General features: G+C 43.9%; 1 protein-coding gene across 1 annotated transcript in view; it reads right to left on the bottom strand.

The window, feature by feature from the left end:
• Window positions 1-6,530: 6,530 nt before the first annotated feature.
• CXHXorf38 (chromosome X CXorf38 homolog) overlaps window positions 6,531-13,494 on the bottom strand; it is a 29,808-nt gene continuing 22,844 nt past the window's right edge. Inside the window, 1 exon segment of the mRNA XM_038315952.2 lies at window positions 6,531-9,299. The gene's annotated coding sequence lies outside the window, so the exon portion shown is untranslated.

The following is a 13,494-nucleotide window of genomic DNA, read 5'->3' on the forward strand; positions in this document are numbered from 1 at the left end:
TGCTCTGGGCACACAGGATACTTGCACAATAGTTTGGATGGGACCACACAACCTAAATATAATGTCAAGGAAACATCAGACAAAACCCAACCAAGGAACACTCTGTGAAGCGACTGTGTTCTTGAAAAACAAAGCAAGGCCCAGTACTCTTCTAGATTCAGGGGGCTATTAAACACTCTGCCTGCCACATGATTGTATACTGAAGAAAAACATGCCATAAAGGATATTGCTGGGACTCACAATTGCTAAAGACTGCATCCATATTAAGCTTCCAAAACTGGATGATGATCATAGCAGACATGATCTTTGTCTAAGAAAACAGGCACTGAAGTATTAAGAAGTAAAGCAGAAACATGTTTGCTACTTCTACTCGAAGGCTCAGGGAGAATAATAAAATAGATGTGGCTGGGCTGTGGTGGCGCACGCCTTTAATCCCAGCACTCGGGAGGCAGAGGCGGGCGGATCTCTGAGAGTTCGAGGCCAGCCTGGTCTACAAGAGCTAGTTCCAGGACAGGCTCTAAAAAAGCTGCAGAGAAACCCTGTCTCGAAAAACCAAAAAAAAAAAAAGAAAAAAAGAAAATAGATGTGGAATACATACACGTATGTGTATATGCACACATTGATAAACACATCTATAGTTACATGTGTACACATACATACATCATGAAAAGAATGAAACAAATTGCTTAAATGAGTTGTCATGGTTTGTTCTAGACTGACTTGGGTAAGCTAGAAATGATATTTCCCAGAGTCTTCATCCTGTACAGAGATTACCGTGAAAGATCTGTAATACTAGGAAAAAGTAGTGCTAACAAACTTGGGAGCACATGCTGTGCCACAGGAAGCCAAGTTTGACCAACCATATTTAATAAGCCAATTACAATTACAGTCTGTACCCTAAGAAGCCAGGTCTAGCCACCTATCCTTGAAAAGCCAACCAAAACAGTCAAACTAATGGGAAAAAACAGAAAAGGGAAATTTATTCAATGTGGCTATGTTGTGAAGAGAACCAAGAGATCTGCTGGCCTGCTCAAGTCCAGTTTGGAGGTATCAAAGAATAAAAACTAAATAGAGCCAGGCAGTGGTGGTGCTCACCTTTAATCCCAGCACTTGCAAGGCAGAGGCAGGTGGATCTCTATGAGTTCAAGGCCAGCCTGGTCTACAGAGTGAGTTCCAGGACTGGCTCCATAGCTACGAGAAATCCTATCTTGATAAAACCAAAAAAAAAAAAAAAAAAAAAAAAATTAACGGGGAGGTGGTAGCACACGCTTTTAATCCCAGAACTCAGGAGGCAAAAACAGGCAGATCTCTGTGAGTTTGAGGCAACCCTGGTCTGGTCTATAGAGCAAGTTCCAGGACAGGCTCCAAAGCTACACAATAAAACACCACACATCACCACACACACAGAGAGAGAGAGAAGGATGAGAGAGAGAGAGGAGAGAGAGCGCCCAGGATTCTTTCCTTTGGTTTTTTAAGACAGACTGCCTACAGGAATTTTGCCTCTGGAGAGGACCCACCAAGTCGACATTTTGAATGCCCGAAAGAGTCAGAAAAGCTCTGTACTACTTATTTCCTTTTGAGATAAGGTATAACTATATAGCTGGCTTCAAACGTACAATCCTCCTGTCTTAGACTCCTGAGTATATCGGTGGGTCCTCTGGAGCAAAAGTCCAGATTTCCCTGGGTCTTCCGGTAGGAGCTGTGATCAATTGTGCTGACAAGAGCCCAAAAATTTGTATACTGTTTCTGTAAAGGGAATCAACGAACGACTGAACAGACCTTCCTGCTGCTGGTGTGGGCCACACGGTGATGGCCCATAGTTAAGAAAGGCAAACCAGAACTAAGAAAAAGATTCCTCCATCTTGTCTCTGCTGTAGCCATCTTAGGTATGACCCAGAGTTAACCCCCCTTGCTTAGACTACCCTATGAAAAGTCCCTCAAAAATCGCCCAACCCTGTTCCAGAAACTTAAGATCAAGATGTTCCAGCTGCTTTTTGCATCTGTTAAACTGCTTGCTTGCCCTACTTGCCTGGCAGCTGCCAACAAGGATGTGGTTTTTTGCCTTTCAAGCAGGAAAGCAGTTGGGGCTGCTCTGGGAGAAACCGTTCTTTCGTTGACCAATTTAATAGACTTTCAGATCTGGATTGCTGATCTTGCTGAGTGGTCCTTGGGCTTTTTGCCCCACAACAGTGTTGGGATTATAGGTTTTGGACTTCCTTTCCCTTTGTCTCCCCGCACCTGGTGTGTGTGTGTGTGTGTGTGTGTGTGTGTGTGTGTGTGTGTGTGTGTATTTGTGTAGGGAGGGGCACACATACATGTATACATGTGGAGGGCAGAGGACACCTTTGGGTGTTATTCTTGAGGGGGCACCTTTTTTTTATTTGAGATTGGGGTCTCTCACTGGCCTGGAGGTCTTCAAGCAGAAAAAAACTAGGGATCTGCCCCATCTCCCCCTACCCAGCAATGGAATTACAATATGTGACACCATGCTTGGCTTTTAAAAAATACTTCATTTTTAATGATGTATATGCTATATGCATACATGTCCATGTGCACCTGAGTGCAGATTCCTATAGAGGCTACCCTGGAGCTGGAGTTATAAGGCAATTGTGGGCTGTCTGATGTGGGTGCCAGGAGTTGAATACCAGTCCTCTTCAAGAGGAATTTTTCCTTCCTTCCTTCCTTCCTTCCTTCCTTCCTTTTTTCTTTCTTTCTCTCTCTCTCCTTCCTTCTTCCCCCTCCCTCCCCCACCTCCCCTCCCTTCCTTCCTTCCTTCCTTCCTTCCTTCCTTCCTTCCTTCCTTCCTTCCTTCCTTCCTTCCTTCCTTCTCTTTTGAGACAATGACTCTCTACATAGCCCTGGCTGTCCTGGGACTCACCACTCTGTTAAACAGGCTGTGTCCTTAAACTGCATAGAGTTCCTCCTGCCATCTGCCTCCTCAGTACTGGGATTAGGGGTGTGTAACCACCACACCAGCTGGGAGAACATGCTCTTAAATGCTGAGTGTGTACTTGGCAGTGCACACTTGGCTTTTGACGTGGGTTCTGGGACTCTTTGCTCCAGGTTCCCTATGGCTTCCAAGGCAAGTACTTTATTAACTGGGCTATTGTCCCAGGCCCAAGTTAATTAAATATTCATGAACTCATAGAATATTGTTTTTAACATCCCAATCAATGTTCCTCTCCTCTCCTCTCCCTTCACCCCCCTCTCCTCTCCTCTCCTCTCAGTCCCTCCCCATCATACCACTACTCTTCCTGTTTCTCTTCAGAGATCAGGCAGGCCTCCTATGGATAATCAGCCCGCCATGGTATATTCAAGTTGCAGTGAGACTAGGCAACTCCTGCTTCTATTATGGCTGGACAAGGCAATCTGGTAGAAGGGTTCCAAAAGCAGGTGAGAGAGTCAGAGACAGCCCCTGCTTCCACTGTTAGGAGTCCCACAGGAAGATTCAAGGTTCCACTGCACTGTGTCACTTATAGTGGACAGAGGGCCGTGGCTCAGGGATTCCCATGCAGGCTCCCTGGTTGTCTGTTCAGGTTCTGTAAGTTCCTATGAGCCCTGGATAGTTGGTTCTATGCATTTTCTTGTGGTGCCCTTGACCCCCATGGCTGCTACAATTCTTCCTCCTGCTTCTTCCACAGGATTCCCCGAGTTCCACCTAGTGTTTGGCTGTGTGTCTCTGCATCTGCTTCCATCAGTTGCTGGATGAAGCCTCTCTGATGACAATTGGGCTAGGCACCAATCTATAGTATAGAAGAATATCATTAGGAGTCAATTCATTGATTTTTTTTAAAAAAAATATTTGCCAGTTGTGTTTGGTTCTTTCCTAGGTCTTTGGGCTCTCCCACCTCTGGGTCCTGGCTCTCAGGGGTGATCTCCCTCTCATGCTGTGGGTATCAAGCTGGACCAGACATTGGTTGTCACCCATAATTTCTGTGCCATTTTTACCCCAGTACATTCTGTAGGCAGAACAAACTGTAGGTCAAAGGTTACCTTCACTGGAAGACTTGTCTGGTTACAGGAGATGGCCAGTTCAGGCTCCATATCCTGCTTTGCTAGAGGTCTTAGCCAGTGTCACCCTCATAGATTCCTGGGAGTTTCCATTGCCCTAGGTTTCTAGCTACTCCCCAAGATGCCCTCCAGGTACCAGCTGTCTCTCCTACTCTCTCCCTCCATCTTTCCCCACCTGACTCCTCCTGTTCCCATTACATAGTATATTTTTAAATAAAGAGTTTTAGGGCTGAGTGTTTGCCTAGCAAGTGCAAGCCTTTGATTCATTACATAGCATATTTCTGAAAGAAATAGTTTTAAGGCTGAGCGTTTGCCTAGCAAGTGCAAGCCTTTGGTTCCATCCCCAGTACCCACGAAAACTTTTTAAAGTCAAAATTCTGTTCGTATGTATCTTCCTGTAATGTAAAATAGTTGGTCATCTCATGGGCGAAAGTTAAGCTTTTATTTCTGATGCAGAAAGAAGAGTAGGTGTTAGGAGTGAACACTAACCTACCTCTATACCAGTGAATATGCCACCCCAAAATGTGCCACTGAGCCATAGTGATTCCTTTCTAAAAACACCCAGCACACGGCAGATTCATTTCTTCAGAAAAACAAACTTCCACATATAAGCATGCCCTCTGCATCGCAAGAGAAACAATTTCCAGTGGAGAGAATTCTGCGCACACAGATCTCCCACTGACCGACTTTCTACAATTGCCTCTCTTTGTCCAACCTAACACAAAAGACCATTGGTCCTGCTACCTCCTTGGTCATGTAAATCTCTTATCAAGTTCATATGCTTTTCTCCTGTTACTCTCTTGTGTCAACTGAAGTCTTAGGTCCAGCTGGGAGCCTATTTGGTGAGTGATAAACGTGCCCCTCCCCTGCAATAAATAGGACCCTCCAAAGTGGGCCCTGAGCAGAAAGGAAGTGAAGGAAAACTGCAGCATCTGCTGGGCTCACAGTTGACCTGAGGGCCAGGAGGCTGTGGGCCTGTGCAAAAGGCAAAGGCGATACATGCAAGATATTGAGAGGAGGCAGTGGTTCCACAGAGGCGGAGCACAACTGATCTTCTTTTGCCATTTATACTGAGGGACTCTGGCTAGGCAACCATACAAAGGGGCACTGGACAGCTGGGGCAAACTGCGACACAACACAGCAAACTAACATTGTCATCCTATAGCTCCTGGCGGGTGTGAGAGGAGCGTCCCACCTTTGGCCACTGTACACACCTGAGAGAAACAGCAAAGAATGAGAGATTCGAATAAGGGCCACAGATGGCTGGAAAATTGCTTTTAGCACTGACTGAAAATAGCAGAGCCAATATAACCGCCTATTGTTTTATTCATCCAGCCTCATGAGGCACAATGCTATTTATTCCCTTTGGTAGAAATGATGAGTGAATATTCCAAGGAACTCAGCATGGAAGATGGCAAAAAAAAAAGATGTTTCCTAAAATACTCAAATCTTAAATGTCCTGTTTTTATAAAGACACAATTCAGAAACAGTTCCATGTTTTAAAAACAATACCCCCCCCCCCCAAAAAAAACCCTTGACCGGCATTCCAGGGCAAATTTAGTGAAATACATTTCTGATGTTTAGTGTTTGAAATTAGGAGAGGAAAACTCTTAGAAAGTAAAATGTTGTCATTATAATGGTTGATTCTAGGAAGACTCATCAAGAGATGGTAGCACTCAAGGGTTAAATATTTAATGAGACATTTACAATGTCTCAAAGTATCTTCCCACAAATTACTTATTAATTGCAAAGGGGGGAACTCCTGACTTTCCAGGGGAGAAAGCTGGCAACCACAACCTTAACATCATAAAGAGCCAGAGACCGCGTGCTTCCTAATACAATGCCCTGGAGGTACAACATCTCTTCTATTGTGTGCCTGCCAAAAATGAACACCCTCAAGATAGCTGTCATAGTCAGTTTGAGACGCTATAATGAAATTCCTTAGCCTGGGTAATTTTTAAATAACAGAAATACATTCCTCACAGTTCTGGAAGCCAGGAGGTCTAAAATTTAAGCATTTGGGAAATTCAGCATTTGGCGAGGTTTCTCTGCTTCTAAGAATTCCCCATGAGCCAAGCCTCTGGCAGGCCTGTGAGCAATTCTGATTAGGTTAGCAGAAGTGGAAGGACCCACCCTCAATACGGGCAGCACTTTCCAGTGGCCCAGACATAAAGAGGTCGGAGGAAAAATCTTTGGCGTTTTGCCTGCTTGCCTTTGCTGTTGAGTGCTGCTGCTGACAGCACCGCCACACTGCCACCATCTGCCAGTGATAGCAGAGCCTAGTTTCTTCAGCCTTCTGACGTGAACTGAAGAGCAGAAACTCTCGGGGTATCCTCCAGGCCAGACTGGAACTGTTTTAGTCATCTAGCTTCCTGAATGAAGCAGCTACCGGGTTCCTAGACTCTCTCCTGTGTGAACACAGCCACCGCTGGACTACCCAGACCATACAGAAAAGTTTCTGTGTCCCAATAAACCTCACCGCTGACGCAATAATCCGAAACAGACCAAATCAAACTGAATTAGAGAAAATCCAGGTTTAATGGATGCCATTGCTCCTGTGTGGCCTTCCAGTCACCCAGAGAGGAGCAGGGGAAGAAAGATTGGAAAACCATGTGTTTGTTCTCTGGGGAGGCAGTTTAAATACACTGTGGGAGTGGTCTTGAGCATCTCTGGGGAGGGGTCAATGTTTGGCAGGCTTTCTTGGAGGTGGAGTCTGGACTGAGGCAACTCCTAGGGGAAGGGGGCTTGGGATGGAACTTTCCACCCAAACATTCCAGACTCTTTGGGTATATGGTTACCAGGGGCTGAGATGAAGCTTCCACCCAAACATCCCAGACTCTTTGGGTATAGGGACGCTGGCCCAAGTCTGGCTACTTCCTGCAGGCATGGGGCGACGTGGGGGAGGGCAGAGTTGGGAGCTGGTGTGCTCACACTCAGTGGGTGTGACTGGAGAAGCATCCGGTTAACTGCCATCCTGGAGACCTCAGGCATATGTTCCTTGAGGAAGATGAGAAGGCAGGTGGCTAGGAGAAAAGACAGATTGTTCTTGTTGGCCCTATGAATGGGGCTGGCCATGGGAAGAGGGATGAACTGCCAGAAAGAATGGGACAGAGAAGTACGCTGGTTGTACAGGACAGGCACAGGTGAGTAAGTGAGATGAGAGCAGATATGCCATTTAAAACCAGATTTTAGTTGCTGGGTAGGTGTCCATTTGAGCCAGGAGAGGTGGTACCAATGCTGAAGTTCCAGGAGCTAGTGTAGGTTCTGGCGTTATCTAGAAGGCCCTCTGTAAGCTGGTCTTGGCCCAGACAGCAGAAGTGGCCTGCAAAATATGCTTGAAAATGGGTGGGGTTAAAATAGGCTCTGGAGATTGTTTTTACCAAACCAGATTTCTTGATACAGCAAGACTTTTTTTTTTTTAAAGGAACCTGCAGGTATCTGTAAGACAATTGGAACAGATTTACATCTTGGTGTCATAGCAAAAGGCTATGGCTTTAGGTTAAAAGGCATGAACATTTTAGAAGACAATTAAAGGAAGTTGGAAACTCTGAAGATACACCTGAAACCTGTTAATCCTGGACTATGAACAGGAAACTTAACAAATGAAGTGATGAACTACCAGTACCCTAAGTCATCAAACGCCCTCAGACAGATCTGAGAGGGATAAATAAAGGAGCAGAAGTGAGACAGCTTTTCCATCTACCCAGACAATCCCAAGTCTCTCCATAGTCTTTGGTGAATACCAGTCTTAGAAGCAGTAATTGCCTTTAACTGCTGAGCCCAGGAGGCCTGGTGGATTTTCCTGTGGGTAGGGTTCAGTCTACCTGTCTTGGCAGGGTGAGACAATCGATCCCCTGGTGTAGTGTCCAGGAAGTTGAAGAGGTAAAAGGCAGCTTTCTGCTGTGTGGATGGCTCTGCCATATTCAAAGGCAAGCCTCTAAGCAGAAGGTCTTCTGCAACCATGCATCTATAGGATGCTGTAGGAGCTAGCATGTCTCTATCATAAGAAGCTCTTTTGTTAAATGCCACACTCTCATATCTGTAAAGGCACTTGAGAGTCAGGGTACCATTACCTGTTTGGTATATCTACATTAGACATAGAAGTTAAATTTAGACATATAGTTTACCCAGTCAGTTACAGCTTATCAGTGTCAGTGAAGGCAAGAAAATTAGAAGGAATATTTTAGTAAGTCAAAATATACTGGAGGCAGAATGTCTCCTTGGTAGGGCCAGCACACATGGGTACTCTTACCAAAGATGGCGCTGAGGTTTTTACTTTGACCTCAACCAAAAATGTGGCTATCCACGTGTTTGTATTTTTTCAGAGCTGTTGTAATCTGGAGTTACAAGTTTTACAGATTTTAAAACAAACATACACACACAGACATAAAACAAGAATACTGTGGCCACATTATTTATACATATATATTAACAGACAGACAAAACTTTTTCCAGGAAACTGTAGTCAGCTGACCAACTTAAGATCCTGGTGTAGGCTGCAGAAGCCAGCAAGCACACAGGTGGGCCCATTGAGGGCCAGATCAACAGATGCTGTAAGGGGGAACAGAAACTAAGAATGGAACACCTATGCAACTTAGAGTGGGAGGGCAGGGAGAACGGGAGGATCCCAGCATGACCAGATCACATGCCAGGAATGCAGACAAACAGCAAGCAGTGAGAGAAGCAGGGAAGGAATTTGGGAAGGGGGAGCACAGCATCCAGAAACCATGGACATATGGGGGCTTATTTACTTGTTTACATGCTGGTAAAAATTGAGGCGTTAAGGACATATGGTGTCAGATAGCGCCAATTTAAAAGATTTTGTAAAAGGCAGCCCAAGGGCTTTTGAGAATCAGTCCTCGAATTCTAGGTACCCGTTTCACAAGTCTATGCCAAACCCAAAGCCTAACGCAATGCATTCACTGTGGTAGATTTTGGGTCAAAATCAGAGGGGTATGAGAAATACCCTTAACAGGACATCTGATAAAGGAATCCCACAGGGACAAGGCAAGCCCTTGTCCCGGTCAGGTTGGGCACCTGCACCTGGTATGGCCATGTCTTCAACAGAGCAGCCTGGAAATTGTATGATGCCCTGAGCCTCTAAAGGCAATGACTTGGAAATTGGAACTTACCCAGAGGAAGCCGATCTTAGCCTGACAGAGAGCAGGTGCGAGGGAGGGCGTTTTCCCAACCTGTGGCCCTGTGTAGATGGGAAAACAGCCTTCTCAGTGGAACCTCCAGATGAAAGGTTTCTGTGCCCCAATAAACCTCTCCGCCAATTCAATAATCTGAAACAGACCAAATCAAACTGAATTAGAAAAAAGCCCAGGTTTAATGAATACCATTGCTCCTGGGTGGCCTTCCAGCACCCTAAAGAGATGGGAAAGGAAGACCAGAAAACCATATGTTTGTTCTCTGGGGGGCAGTTTAAATATTCTGTGAGAGTAGTCTTAAGCATCTCTGGGGAGGGGTCATCATTTGGCGGGCTTTCTCAGCAGTGGAGTCTGGACTGAAGCAACGCCCAGAGGAAGAGGGTTGGGATGGAACTTCCACCCAAACATGGATATATGGGCACCAAGGGCTGAGGTGACGCTCTCAACTAAACATCCAGACTCTTTGGCTATATGGATGCCAGGGGCTGAGGTGAAGCTTCCACCCAAACACATATCATGTAAGCCAATTTAAGAAATTCCCTTTACAATCCTCCCCAATCTCTTGGTTCTATTCTACTAGAGAATCTTGTTTAATATATAGCTAAGAATGACTTTAAAACCTTGGTCCTCCTACCTCTACTTCCCAAATGCTAGATTAAAGGGCACACTACTAGGCCTGGTAGGCCCCACTTGGAACTGACATCTTGGGAGTTAGGTTCCAATATGAAAATTTTTGAGACAGGGTCTCACTGTATATTCCTGGTTGACCTCAAACTCACAGAGATCCATCTGCCTTTGTCTCACAAGTGCTGGGATTAAAGGTGTGCACCACATGTCCACCCCAAGCTATGAATTTTTTCCAAGAATACATCCATATTCAGACCATAGAGATGGGCATAAGGAAACAAACTAAGGGACATTCCACTAAACTTTAGGCTTGAACTGAATCTTCAAGGACACAGTCAATAAAAATAAGTCCTTGTTGGGTGGTGGTGCATGCCTTTAATCCCAGTACTGGGAGTTTGAGGCCAACCTGGTCTACACAATGAGTTCCAGGACAGGCTCCAAAGCTACAGAGAAACCCTGTTCTGAAAAGCCAAAAATAATAACTAAACAAATATTGTTCTATGGGATATTACAATGACAATTGGCAAAATTTGATTATGGATTGTATACTAGTTATGATGGTAAACGTCTTGATTTTACGGCTGTTGTAAAAGAAAGTATGTGGATGCCTACATGCCTGGAGATATACACCAGAGTTAAATACTCTTGGAGAAAGGAAGGAAGAAAGAAAGAAACAACAAACAAACAGAACGAAAGACTCTTAGATCCAGGCATGGTAACACATGCCTGTAATCCTTCCTCTCCAAAGGTGAAAGCAGAAGGATCAGCAGTTTAAGGCCATCCTCAGTTACATAGTGTTCTAGGGGGAAAAAGGAAAGACTGACTCTCAGTGTGAATCTAGATAAAGGATATATGGGGGGCTTTTTTTGGCTTTCTTGGGACTGTAAAGAGTATTCCAACTTTCCTATGAGTTTGAAATTATTTCAAAATAAAAACTTAAAAAGAACTGAATGCACTGGTACTCATTTGCAAGTTGGGTTGGCTTGTGGTCACTCATGTCAAGCAGGATTCCAAAGGCCCCGTGACCAAGAACTTCAGAAGAAGTCTCAAGAGTAGGATAAGCTATGACTCTTTCTTTGTGCTGTCTCCTCCCATCATTTTCCTTTGAAAGATGTTCATGTTGATGTTGCTTGGTTGAGTCCCATGACTGGCCACCTTCCAGTGGGAGCCCACATAAAAGGCTATGAAAGAAGGAAACTTTTGCTTGTTTGCCCTCACTCTTGCTGGCAAGTCTGACTATCCTGTTCCTGCTGGATTAAATCCAATTTCTTGAGGGTTCCAGTATAGACTAAGAACTAGCAGCTCTCCAGGAATCCTCCAGGCCTGCACCACCAAACCGAGACTGCTGAGTCATGAGACAACCAATGTTGTCACATCCTGTAAACCAGTTTAATAAATCCCCTCAATATATATTCATTCTATCAGTTCTTTTCCTTTAATGAACCCTAATATACTCAGCCTTTCAAGTGCAGGTGTCTCTCACTCTGTCTGGCTATACTATCCAGTTGAACTATATTTATAAAGTAGCGGAGATGTAAATATACACTGGAAGGGTTCCTGCAGGTATCACAGCAGATAGGAAGATGAACCATGAAGAGGTGAGAATGAAAACTAGGTTTAGGCTGACTTGTCAACCTAGATCAAACAGAGGCCAGAAGGTTTATTGCCAGCATATTTAAACATATTATAATTTGGAAAAAATATCCTGGGATAAGACAATCCCCATTGCACAAGGAGGCATAACCAAAACTCAGCTCAACATACATGTCATTTCTTTCAAGAAGATGGGTTCTAGAGATTGGCAGGCTACCTATACTAGCTTAAGGGACTAGGGAAGGATCTGGCCTGGTCTTGGTCATACATATAGCCTAGAGTTCATCTGGGTATTAGCCATTTCCAGTCCTGGTTGTAAGAGAGGCCTGGCCCAACAAATAATGCAGATCACCAGCCTTCTGGAAAAACAGGTTATATGTCCTTCCCTTTGAAAGAACAACTCTGGGTGCTTACACAAATAACATTTGTTTTGAAGGTTACTTGTTTGTAAATCACCACACAAGGTATTAGTATTTTAATGCATATGCAATTACTTTTCAACAATTGCTATTTATAAAGATTAGGATGTATTTTATGTTTATATGTATGAGTATCTTACCCACATGTATATATGTGCAACATGTGTGTGCCTTATGTCCTTGAAGGCCAGAGGGTTTCAGATCCCCTGGAACAGGAATTACAGAAGGTTGCAAAAAGCCATGTGGGTGCTGGGAATTGAACCCAGGTCTTCTGCAAGAGTAACAAGTGTTCTTAACCACTGAGCCATCTCTCTAGCCCAACAATTGCCCTTTTTCTTTAACTATACAAAGTAAAATCATTGGGAAAATAGCCACAAAGTTTGTCATTTTCAGTGGGACTGGAGAGGTGGTTCAGTGATTAAGAGTGCCTGCCACTCTTCCAGAGGACCTAAGTTCAGTTCCCAAATACCTATAACTCCAGCTCCAGGGGATCAGAAACCCTCTTCTGGTCTCCACAGGCCCACTACACAATAAGCACTTAAATATACATATACACATGTGCATAAAATAAAGTAAGTCTTTTAAAGATTTTTCATTAACAGACAAAAATTTGTTATGGAAAGTTGTTGGAGAATAGGTGCCCATATACTATCAAAGTGCATCCGAAGATTATCTGTTGTTAATGAAAGGGGAAAAACCCTTTATAATGGAGAAATTGTTAGACAACTCTGTAATCAAGTACCCAGGTTCCACAATGATGGAACACAGTGACACCAGGTACCTTCCTAATAATGTACCAAAGACAATATAATTGGTGTTCTTGTTTTATAAAAACAAAAACAATGAGTTATGAAAAAGCCCACAAATTCAAATTAAGGACATTCTGAGAAGTTTGGACTCTTTAATAATATCAATGTTTCTACACAAGACAAAGAGGAGTGGGTGGGAAACTGTCCTAGATTAAAGGAGGTTAAGCCCAGGTATAAATCAAATGTGAACTCTGACTGGCTTCTGAATCTGTCCTCTCTAACAAGAATGAGAGGAACAAAAACAAAGGCAGTCGTCAAGCTCCAACAGTAACTATGTACTGACTACCAGCTAACAGTGCTGTATGTTTATCAGTTAACCTGCATGTTTATCAGTGGATGATGGCATTGTGGCTAGGCAGGCAAATACCTTTGTTCCTAAAAGACAGATGCTAAAATATTTAGGGGTAAAACGACACTATGTCTTCAAATTACTAAAGACTGAATTCCTGTAACTGGTTTGGACTCTAAAACAGTGCAAACCTGATTTAAACCTGCAGTTTTGTTAATTTAAAAAAAAGCATCAAATTGATCTTGATTGTTGCCTGTTTTGTGAAATAGAAGGGAAAAAGTTTCCCAGGTAGTCAGGCTTAGACAAAGGAGGAAGACAGGAGGAAAACCAAAATTATCTACTCATAGCTTTGCTAAAACCAGACCAAACCAAACCAAACCTCTCTAGGTAGCATGCTTTGGGGTGCCCTGGGCAAACAAGGGTGTTGGTGTCACTGATGACTTAATAAAATTTGGTAGTGGCAAATCCCTAACACCAAAGAGGGGGACACTGTTTCTGTAGAGGAAAACATTCAGAAGTAGGTTTAAATAAATGTAGTGAAATTCCAGCTTAGATTTTGAAATACAAGAGTCTAGTGTCTCCTGGTGGCCTAG

Source organism: Arvicola amphibius, chromosome X (genome assembly GCF_903992535.2).
Source record: "Arvicola amphibius chromosome X, mArvAmp1.2, whole genome shotgun sequence".
In the NCBI taxonomy this organism is placed as follows: Eukaryota; Metazoa; Chordata; class Mammalia; order Rodentia; family Cricetidae; genus Arvicola; species Arvicola amphibius.